The sequence below is a fragment of the Gossypium raimondii genome, chromosome 12, assembly GCF_025698545.1.
Source record: "Gossypium raimondii isolate GPD5lz chromosome 12, ASM2569854v1, whole genome shotgun sequence".
Lineage (NCBI taxonomy): Eukaryota > Viridiplantae > Streptophyta > Magnoliopsida > Malvales > Malvaceae > Gossypium > Gossypium raimondii.
This window is the reverse complement of record NC_068576.1, coordinates 38160917-38172316: the sequence shown is the minus strand read 5'-3', so window position 1 is coordinate 38172316 and position 11400 is coordinate 38160917. Positions and strand designations below refer to the sequence as shown.

At 30.3% G+C, this 11400-nt stretch overlaps 1 long non-coding RNA gene across 1 annotated transcript; it reads left to right on the top strand.

The window, feature by feature from the left end:
- The first annotated feature begins 7886 nt into the window (after positions 1-7886).
- On the top strand, positions 7887-8638 carry LOC128035286 (uncharacterized). Its single transcript, XR_008191629.1, has 2 exons — positions 7887-7947; positions 8039-8638. It is a non-coding gene; the product is annotated as an uncharacterized LOC128035286 (long non-coding RNA).
- Positions 8639-11400: the final 2762 nt, after the last annotated feature.

Sequence of the window (11400 nt, the reverse complement as noted above, 5' to 3'; positions counted from 1 at the left end):
CAATGCCAACGTCCCAGACGTGGTCTTACATGTAATCACATATCGATGCCACTGTCCCAGACAGGGTCTTACACACAAATCATAAATCGATGCCAATATCCTAGACGTGGTCTTACACGATAACACATAACGGAATCCTATGTCATGACATATGTATCCTGTAACAACTCAATTTTTAGTGGTATCGAAAACAGTAATTTGGGATCACTAAATTCGACAAGCTTGAAAATTTAATAAATTAGTAATTATGGGTCAAGTGTGAATTTATAAGAATTTTTGAATTAGTGAATTCTGTGATTTAGTGAATTTTGTGATTTAAAAAGAATTTAATTGGTAAATTGGGTCTAAAACAAGGTATTGAGACCTCAAATTTATAATTCGAGCCATAAATATTTTTATAAATATTTATGGAGTGTCATTGAGTTATTATAAAAGTTTCGTTAGAAAATTTTAACGTTCGGATAGTCAATTAATTAAAAAGGACTAAATTGAAAATAGTGCAAAATTTGTTAAATTGTGATTAAATAGTTTAAGTGACCAATAAGGAGGGATTTAAAAGAAAATTAGTCCTAAAGTATATGGGCTGGACGGTTTGGGCAAGAGAATCAGCAAGAAAATAAGGAGAAATAAGGGAAAAATTGGAAATTTTGCAAATTAAACATATAAAATAAAGAAAAAATTGAAAAATCTAGAGATATCATCATTTTTCTTCAGCCAATACTCATAGGAGAGAGTTTTCAAGCTGGTTTTTTTTATATTTTTCATCATATAAGTTCAATTCTTGCTTTTTCTTTGTAATTTTTCATGTTTTGTGACTTTTACAATTACGTTCAACTATTGAATTCATTTGTTTTTGATTCTATGAATGATTTTGAAAGTTACCATGAGTGAGTACTGGAATTTTATGATGAATTATCATAGAATTTAAGCTTTAATTTTATTATATTATGATTTTATTAAGTGATTTTAGTAGAAAATGATTTTCGGGACTTAATTATTAAAAAGCTAGGAATTCAGGTTTTGTACTGAAATTATGAATATGAAAGGCTGTATAATAGCCTAAAATTATTAGATAAAGTGTTATTTGAAGAAAAATTATTTCAATTAAAGTGTTAATTGAGTAGGGACTAGATTGTAAAAACTGTAAGTTTTAGGGTAAAACTGTAATTTCAAAAATTGAAGGCATTAATTGTGAAGTGAATTAGTATTGAGTTATGTGCTAATTAATGGAAAATTTTATATAATAGATCGGGAATCTGAAGATAAATGCGGAAAAGAGAAAGTATCAAAATAGTCTCTGAACTTTTACAAATCCTACAAATTGGCCCAGGTAAGTTCATACGGCTGAATTTTTATGATTAATTGTTAATGTGGGAATGATATATTGTATCAATTCATATATTGTTGTTGAATTATGATTATGGTAAAAATGAGAAAAAAATGAGATTGTTAGTTTAAATTAAGAGATACGGAAGATTGAGTACATACGTTCTGTAATCAGTGATGAATTGACAAATAAGCCCATGGTGAATCCATGTAAAATTGTGAAAAGTAGGTATGGTGTTTCAGTGAAGAAACTCATACTGAGTTGTGAAAAGTAGGTATGGTGTTTCAGTGAAGAAAACCATACTGAGTTGAGAAAAGTAGCTATGGTATTTCAGTGAAGGAAACCATACTGAGTTATAGCATTGTAAAATATTCAAGCAAATCGTGGCACCGGGCAAACGATATATTCAAATCCGTAAGACAATCCTTAATTTGACAAGTATTTGTAAGTGCAATTGAAGCTAAATGTTGGAATATAAGTTGATATTTGATATTGAGCTCAATTGAGTAAATTCATTGTTTGAGATTGTGGTTGGCAGGAAATGTTGTATTATACTTTGAAATTTCATGAATGCTATAGTATGTTATTTTATATGAATGTTATTAAACTGAGATAATTGTGAATAACTAAATGTTTGAATAAAAGTTCTAATTTAGTGGAACATTGGATTGAGTACTTTCGTTCAGTGACTCATACGCATTGACGGAAAAGACCATGGTTGGACCATGGCAATATGTGATATGTGATTTCCGTATAAGACCATATCCGGGATATGACATCGGTGTGATATATGCTTCCAAGTAAGACCATGGCTGGGCTATGGCTTCGGTGTGTGATATGTGATTATGTGCAAGACCATAGTTATACTATGGCATTTTAAAAAATGAAGTACTTAATTCCGTAACCGTTTCCTAAATTGATTAAGAAAAGGAAGAATTAGTGAAATTATATATTGTATAATTGTTATATGATGTTCGGTAAGAATTATTTTCTATGCCTATGAACTTACTAAGCTTACATAAGCTTACTCCTGTGTGATTAATGTTCTTTGTAGATTGATGTGAAATCGGTAGATCGGATCAACACATCAGGGCACACTATCTAGATTACTTCGGTAAATTTTATTGTGCATCTTAAGGTTTATATGGCATGAATAGGGTTTAATTGAAAGAAAGTGAAGGTGTTATAAACTTAGTTATCAACATTTTCCACTAAAATAGTTTTTGGACAGCAACATTGAAATGATTTTGAAAAATCACTAAAAATGGTGGAAATTGAATTAGAAGTTGAGTGTGATATGAAATTAAATCTGAATGAGTCTATTTCACATGAAAGAAATAGAGTAAGCAAAAGAGTTGTATATTTTAGATATTTGAATTTTAGTGAGACAGAGTCGAATAGCTTTTGAAATCCCTTGTTCTAATTTTAGAAAATCATTAAATATTGTACAGAAAGATTTGGAAGTTATAATTTATATTTCTAGATTCCTTAGTAAGTCTATTTTAATAGAAACAAACGAGAATGTTATCCAAATTCTGTACAATGAGATAATTAATTTTTAGTGAAGAGGGGTCAGAGCTGTCAAACAATGAAATAGGGGAGACTTTAAAGAATAAACTGTACTAATTGGATAAACCAAAAATTCTGAAAATTTTATGGTAAGAAGATATTTGAGTCTAGTTTTAGGGAAAATTTATGGATCTAAATTTTGAGTTTTGTAGCATTAGTTATAATTAAATTAGTGACTGTTGCACAGGTGGACAATTTTATTATGAATAGTGAAATGAATTGTTTTGATTTGTTTAGTATTCGGAAAATTATTAATGTTCCCGGTTTGGACCCGAATTGTTTCTATTGCATGATTTAGGGTCTCGAGATTCCTTTTTAGGGACATATTGAATGAACATGAGTGAATTAATTTTAAAAGAAAATTTTTATGCTTCGAACTAGTAAGTTAAGTTAGGTAATGCCTCGTGCTCAACTCCGGCAATGGTCTCGGGTAAGGGGTGTTACATATCCTAACTATTCCTAAGGTTCGTACGGGACTTTCAGACATTGTATCTCGATCGAATCGAACTCGAAAACATTGCTCCCAAGCATAAAGTCATTCGGTCAACACTTATATAATCAAGAATTCAATTCAACCTATATATAATTCACATATAATCAAAGTTAATAACATTTAAAATGCTTATAAACTTACCTCGGATGTCGACGGACGGAAATAAATGACTATCCGATTATTTTTGTTTTTCCCCGATCCAAATCTGGTTTCTTTGATTCTTGATCTAAACATATTCAAATTAAACTTATTTATGCATAATTTTACTCAATTTAGTCTAAAAACACATAAGCGGGTAAATTACCATTTTGCCTCTTACATTTTACATTTTTTTCAATTTAGTCTCTATTGCATAAAACACAAAATACACAAAATTTGCATATACCATAGCTAGGCTGAATCTTCCTATAGTCCATCTAAGTTCATACATTTTATTTATTTCACATTTTAGTCCCTAAAAATATTATTTTTGCAATTTATCCCTAAATACTCAATTTTATCAAAATTCCAATACAAAACATATTAATCTAAAACATATATTTCATTATTCATCATTAAACATCACAAAACAAAATTATTCATCAATGGTATAACTCAAAATATTCATCAAAATAAAAAATTCAAGCATGGGTCGGATAGTATTCGAAGCAACGATCTCAAAAACATAAAAATTATCAAAAACCGAACAAAAAACTAACCTTGAATCAAGCTTCAAAGATGGCTGAACCTAGCTTAGGTTTCTTTCTTTTTTCTTTTCTTTAGTTTCGGTCAAAATAAGATGAGAATATGGCTTTTAAATTTGTTTGTCTTTTATTATAATAACTTCATAATATAATATATTATTATAACCTTTATAAATAATATAAAAACTATATATTATAAACATAATGCCATCCACTATCTTAATTAATGGCCTAATTTCCTATTAAGGACTTCACATTTAAAGACATTAGCAAGTTAGCACTTTACACATTAATTAGTCAATTTCACATTTTACGCGATTAAGCCCTTTTCTCAAATTAAGCACACAAACAATAAAATTAATTCACGAAACTTTCACATATGTTAATTCATGCATAATAAACACAGAAAATAATATTAAAATATTTTTCAGACTCAAATTTGTGGTCCCGAAACCACTGTTCCGATTAGGGTCAAAATTGGGTTGTTACATGGATGATATATAAAGCCTAAACAACGCGTTTGGTTGGGGGGATTGCATGCGTATTCCCCCCCTATGCAGCGGGCCCACAGGTAAACGGGCGTTTGGTTCGTTGTTACCCCAATCCGTGTGTAATCGGTTACCCCCCTAAAGCCTTTATTGCGCGTATTAGGTAATACGGCCCCTCATCCCCGATTGCCTAATCGGTGTTTTCCCATTTTCCTATTCCGTTTTTTGCCCTCGTCCTCAACCTTCTGATTCTCCAACGCCTCCTTGCATAGGTAATATTTTTTGCCCTTCCCAGCAGTCCGTCATTGATTTAAGTTTAGGGTTTCTTTGATTTTCTTCATTTTATCAAGAAGGAGGAACCGATTTGCTGTTTTATTTTCACTGTTCACTAACCTAAATCGATTTCCCTTTTCTCGTTTCAGACACCTTCTTCATCGCACTCTTCCCCGATTTGCTGTCACCGGGTAAGTTTTCCAGAGGTTTGCATTCACTCTTTTCACTCTTCACCGATTTGCATTCACCCGATTTCCCTTTTCTCATTACAGGTTGTTGTTCATCATTTTGAGTTCCCCGATTTCCCTGGTTACAGGTTAGTTTTCCTTTTTTTTTCAAATTCTTTGTTTTTGTTGCGTCTTGGTCTGTTTGGAACTCAAAACTATATTTACGCCCCCCATTACTACTTCTAATCCCCAAATAATTGAAGATATCCTCCCCAAGTAAAACTCCTCTGTGATTTGTGAGGAGAAACTTGAGGGGACGAATCTGCTCTCCCTTGCTATTCCTTCTTAACTGCTTTCGATCTTTTGTTTTTGTTCTTTGGCATGCTAATGAGCTTTATGATTGTTTAGTTGTTGTTTGGCAATCTTAATCTGCTCAAATTCCAAACAAATATTATTTGCGTAATTTTAGTTGTTCTTGTGTCTTGGTCTGTTTGGTCTGTTTATATTTTGTTGTTAGTAATGCTCTGCTGTTTTGGCTAGATTTGGTTTCAGTTTGCTTAGCTTAGGTGGAATGGTGTTGGGTTTGATATATATTTTACATCTGATACATGGAAGAGATGTTGTTTCTTTTCCTTTGTTATGTAATCCAAATACTTTTAAGGCATGCAAGTATGTTATATTAATTATTAAAACTATGTTTATTATTTCATAGGTAGTAGTACAGAACCATTAGGTTCATTTTGGTTGTAATCAAAGTTAATAAGCTTAACTGCAGACTTGAGGCAGTGAGCAATTACGGCTTTGTTTTCTAAGTTAGCTTAATGACTGATCCAGACTTGTGAATTGCCATTTAAATTGATGCTTTTGTGATACTCTGCTGTTGTTTGAAAGAGTTGTGATATGTTCTGGTTCCTGCTTGTTTTGGGGATAATTAATTGCAAGTATGGTAGGATATAGCTCTGTTATTTAGATTTTGAAATGAAATGCTGTAAATGGGTTACTTGATGTAGAGGTAGATATTCGATTAAGGGTTAATTATGTATAAACAATCAAGTTTCAATTTCGATTTCGATGGTTATATAATGTCTAAATTTAAAATGAAATGAAATGCTGTAAATGCTGTAAATTATGTATAAACAATCAAGTTTCAATTTTGATGGTTATAATTTGTCCAAAGTTAAGATTAAATCTTCATATGTTAATTTCTAATAAGATTTGGTACATCAATATTTGTACTATTACTTTAACCGATTAAAATGCTAATGCAAATTTTATGCTTGATAATAATATTCAAATTTCTTATTTAATTGAATTGATTATAATACGGTTTTCAAAGAAATTATCAAATTATAAAATGACACTAAAATAGACATAATTATTCATAAAGAGTTTATTCCTTTTCAAATGCGTATAATGTTAATTACTCATGTTCTTGTTGCATCAACGGAGAAAATGTTCTCAAAATTAAAATTGATAAAATCTTCTTGAACATTAACAATATCTCAACAAAATTGAAAGAATTAGCTATTTTATTAATTGAAAAGATATCTTATACGAGATTTATTTTAATAATTTTGCATCTCTAAAGTTTAAAAATAAATTTTAAAGTGTTATTTATAATGTTTATTTAATAGTTAGTTAACTAATTTGAAGGTCTAATTTTACGCTTTCTTTTTAAGTTTTTAGAAATGTTGAGAGACATTAGGTAAATATATTAACAATTTAATTACCTTAGGAGCAATTTACCTTAAATTTGATAAAAAATTTTATCTATAATTATTAAGCCTAGTATAGTATTACTTCTTAAATTTATATTATAATTTTTGAACTCAAAAGCAAAAGCTACAAATTTGAACATGCTTTATAATTTATTAAATCATAATGAGTTTAGTTATAATCTAACAAATACCAACAACTTATTTTAGTTCAATTATACATATACCTACAAATTTTAATTACAAGACGAAAAATTTATGCAAATTGCTATAGCCAAAAAAATTTTATAATTTATAAATATATCGATAAAGATTCTACTTTTTGATAATGTGTAATTGCAACTTGGGGATTGATCTTGAGTTTCAATTTTAATATGTTGCGCTTATGGCTCGTCGCCTTTAATTGCACAAAGTGTGAGGCGTAAAAGAATTGGTATTGCTGTGACAATATGGTTGGAAATCTGTAGAATTGCGATTTGGTTCTTATTTAGAATGGGTTCCAGCCTTAGCCTACATACTTATAGACCAAGGATTATGTCCTATACCTTAGATTTTTATGCAAAACGGGATTATGTGAAAAGGCTTGTATATGCTAGTGACGAGACCTGTATTGAACAAGTTAGGATGAATAGATCTGCCTTTTTTAAACTATGTGAGATGTTAGAATCGATAGGGGGATTGAAGTCGTCAAGAAACATGCTTGTTGATGAGCAAGTGGCAATGTTTTTACATATCATCTCCCATCACCTGAAAAATCGAGTTATCAAGCATCACTTTAGAAGGTCCGGGGAAACTGTAAGCAGAGCATTTCATAGTGTTTTAAATGCCATCATACGCTTACAAGATGTCTTATTTAAAAATCCGAAGCCAATTACAGCCGATTCTTCTGACACAAGGTGGAAATGGTTTAAGGTATTAGACTGAGTTTTATATATAACTTGTACAACATTTAGTTGACTTAGATTTAAATTAGTATTCTAACTCAAGGTTTTATATCATGTGATATAGAATTGCTTAGGTGCTCTTGATGGAACCCACATCAAGATTAGGGTGCCAACAGTTGATAAACCTAGATATCGAACCCGAAAAGGTGACATAGCAACAAATATGCTAGGTGTTTGTACACCGAGATGCAATTTGTTTATGTTCTTCCGGTTGGGAAGGTTCGATTGCCGATGGACGGGTGCTTCGAGATGCCATTAGTAGAAGACATGGACTAAAAGTTCCTCATGGTACAGTGTATAGTTAGACGAATTTGAATTATTCATTAAGATCAAACTTTGTTTGCTGAATTAATCATTTTTTAAAAAATTTATTTTATAGGTTGTTATTATCTAGTTGATGTTGGATACACAAATTGCGAGGGATTTCTTGCACCATTTAGAGGACAGCGATATCATCTGAACGAGTGGCGTCAGGGTTATCAGCCAAGTTCTCCGCAAGAGTTTTTTAATATGAAACATGCCTCATCACGTAATTTCATTGAAAGATGCTTTGGCTTATTAAAACTTAGATGGGGAATACTTAGGAGTCCATCGTTTTATCCTGTAAGGGTGCACAATAGAATTATTATTGCATGTTGTTTGCTCCATAATTTTATTCGAACCCATATGAGTATTGATCCCATTGAAGCGGAGGTGGGAGACGGATTACCTACTAATGTGGTGGATGCCGATGAACCGAATATCACAAATATTCATCCATCGGATGCTTGGGCTAGTTGGAGGATGGACCTAGCCAACCAAATGTTCGATGAATGGCAAGCATCTAGAAATTAGTTAGGTTTAGGGACAAATTGAGTTTGAATTGATTTGTTGATGTTATTTTATGTATCTAGTTTATTAAACTTTGGTGGTCTTTGATTAAAATTCTGTATTGTACTAAACTTTGTTGAATTATAATTTAATTATCTTTTCATTCAAAGATGTGTTATAAATTTAAATTTAGTTTTGAACTACCGATATAATATTATAAACTGTTCAACTTTTGATTCATGATATTCAAAATAGTAAATAATGTTAATTTGTTTTTTTCTTAAGAACAATATGTCGTGTTCCACCAACGGTGCTTCTTCTCAAGCTTCTCGAGGAAGCAAAAGAAAATGGGTTCGAAGAGGATGCACCTTGGTTTCTTGCATGGTGGATTTGCACAATGTAGGAACATTTAATGCTGATACCGGGTTCAAAGCCGGTTATTTGAACGAGCTAGAGAAAATGCTAGAAAAGGCTTTACCAAGAGCAATGTTGAAGGCGAGACCAAATATTGAATCTCGGATTAGGTGCCTAAAAAGGGAATGGTCAGTCGTCTACGGCATGCTTAATGGTCAAAACAACAGCGGTTTTGGTTGGGACGAGCATAGGCAGCTCGTTGTTGCTGAAGATGCAGTTTGGGAATCCTATGTTAAGGTAAAATGTATTTCAAGTATTTATTTGTTTTTTTACAAAACTTATAACTAATATGATTTCCTCGTTTTTTTTAGAGTCACAAAGAAGCCTCTCGCCGGACATCGTTCTTTCCCTTACTACAACCAAATTCTTCGCCATATACGCAAGAGATCGGGCGATCGGGAAAGACGCTCAAACAAATTCTTGATGTTCTTGAAGAAATAAATGCCGAGGATGAACGTACTACGATATGAATGAAGAGAGAAACACATTCTATGATCAAAGTCGACGTCTCTTTAGACGACATGGATGTTTCGCACGGATCCGCGAGGAGATAGAGACCAAGGGGGTTCCTCATCTTCAAACAAGAGAAAGAAGAAATCTGATGCTCGTGATAATGTGTATTCTTCATTTGATGAGGCTGCCACTTTGTTGGGGGAAAAAATCCAGGCCGTTGGCGATCAAATCAGTAGGAGTATTGCCTCCGAGGTGGTTGTTCAGCAGAAGTCAGAAGAACATCAAAAGATGGAAGAGAAAGCTTCAAATTTATATTCAGCCTTATGGTCAATTGAAGGTTTAACCGACGATCAGCGGTATGATGCTTTGAGTAAAATTCCCGATCATCTAGCTCAAATGATCGTTTTCTATAGTTTACCTTTTGTTGCCCGATTGGAATGGGTCAGAAGATTTCTTTCTCACCATTAAATATCAATGTTCAAACTTTTTGATGTTGTAAAACTATATAAAATATGGATTATGATGTACAATTTCATTTTCATCTAACCTTTTCTTAATATAAGTTAATTATGTTTATGCAGAATATAATTCTCAAGTTATATATTAATTTTAGTAAATTCATATAAAAACATTTTATTATTAAGAATTTTATGAAATTATATATCACTATTAAATTATATTTAATATTAATTATTTTAAATTGTATAAATTCATATAAGAAAATTTATTATCAAGAATTTTATGAAATTTAATATTAATTATTAAATTATATGTAATAATTATTATTTTAAATTATACAAATTCATAAAATATAATTTATTAGTTATAATTATTTTAAATTATTTTAAATCATATATTTTAATTAAAATATATTTAATATTAATTATTTCAAATTTTCATTTACAGTATCATATATTATGATTTGAGTAAATTCATATAAGAATATTAATTATTAAGAATTTTATTAAATTATATATTTTAATTATAATATATTTAATAATAATTATGTTAATTTATATTTTACAAGATCATATATTATGATTTGAGTAAATTCATATAAGAATATTAATTATTAAGAATTTTATTAATATATTTTAATTATAATATATTTAATAATAATTATGTTTAAATATGATTAAATTATTTATTATTGATATTAATAATCTTATTAAAATTTAAATAACAATATCAATAATAATTTACCAAAACAAATTTCGCTAATTATAAGAATTTTATTAAATTATATATTTTAATTAAAATATATTTAATAATAATTATGTTTAAATATGATTAAAAAATTTATTACTGATAATAATAATCTTATTAAAATTTAAATAACAATAACAATAATCATTTACCAAAACAAATTTATGCTAAGGGTATTCTAGTCATTTTAGTTTTTTCCATTATGCTATTACACCTCTATTCCATTCAACCAAACACAAGATTACTATTACGCATCTATTCCATTACATTCAACCAAACAGTTGATTTGCTATTACACCTCTAATCCAATACACCTCTAATCCAATACAGCGAACCAAACGCACTCTAAATGTTTATTATGTATATGTCATGATTTACTTGAAACTTATATGTAATGTTATACTTACTAACCTTATGAGGTGGTGTGTATAGGAAAGGAAGTTTGGCATATGACATGGTAAAAGTATATTGGTTGTTTAATTTAATATGTTCGGTAAGTTTAAGTTTCCTTTATATGAGCTTACTAAGCACTAGTTGCTTATATAGTTGTTTCATTGCTTTATAGATCATCGGAAGGCTCGAGCGGTTGGAATCTTCGTCGGAGCACAATCACACTATCTATTGACTATTTTGGTAGCTTTTGAATAAGTTAGGCTAATGGTTATAAATGGCAAGTATAGGGTTGTATGTTAGTTTGTTATGTTTCAAGCCTATGCCTAACATACTTGCGTATATATATGTTTTGAAATAAGTGGTATATGCTTGTGTTAATAGGTGATTTTGGTCTCTTATATGTGTCTTGTGAAGGAATCTGACTGAGTGGTATAGTTTGAGAATGAAGTAACTAAATAGTGTGTA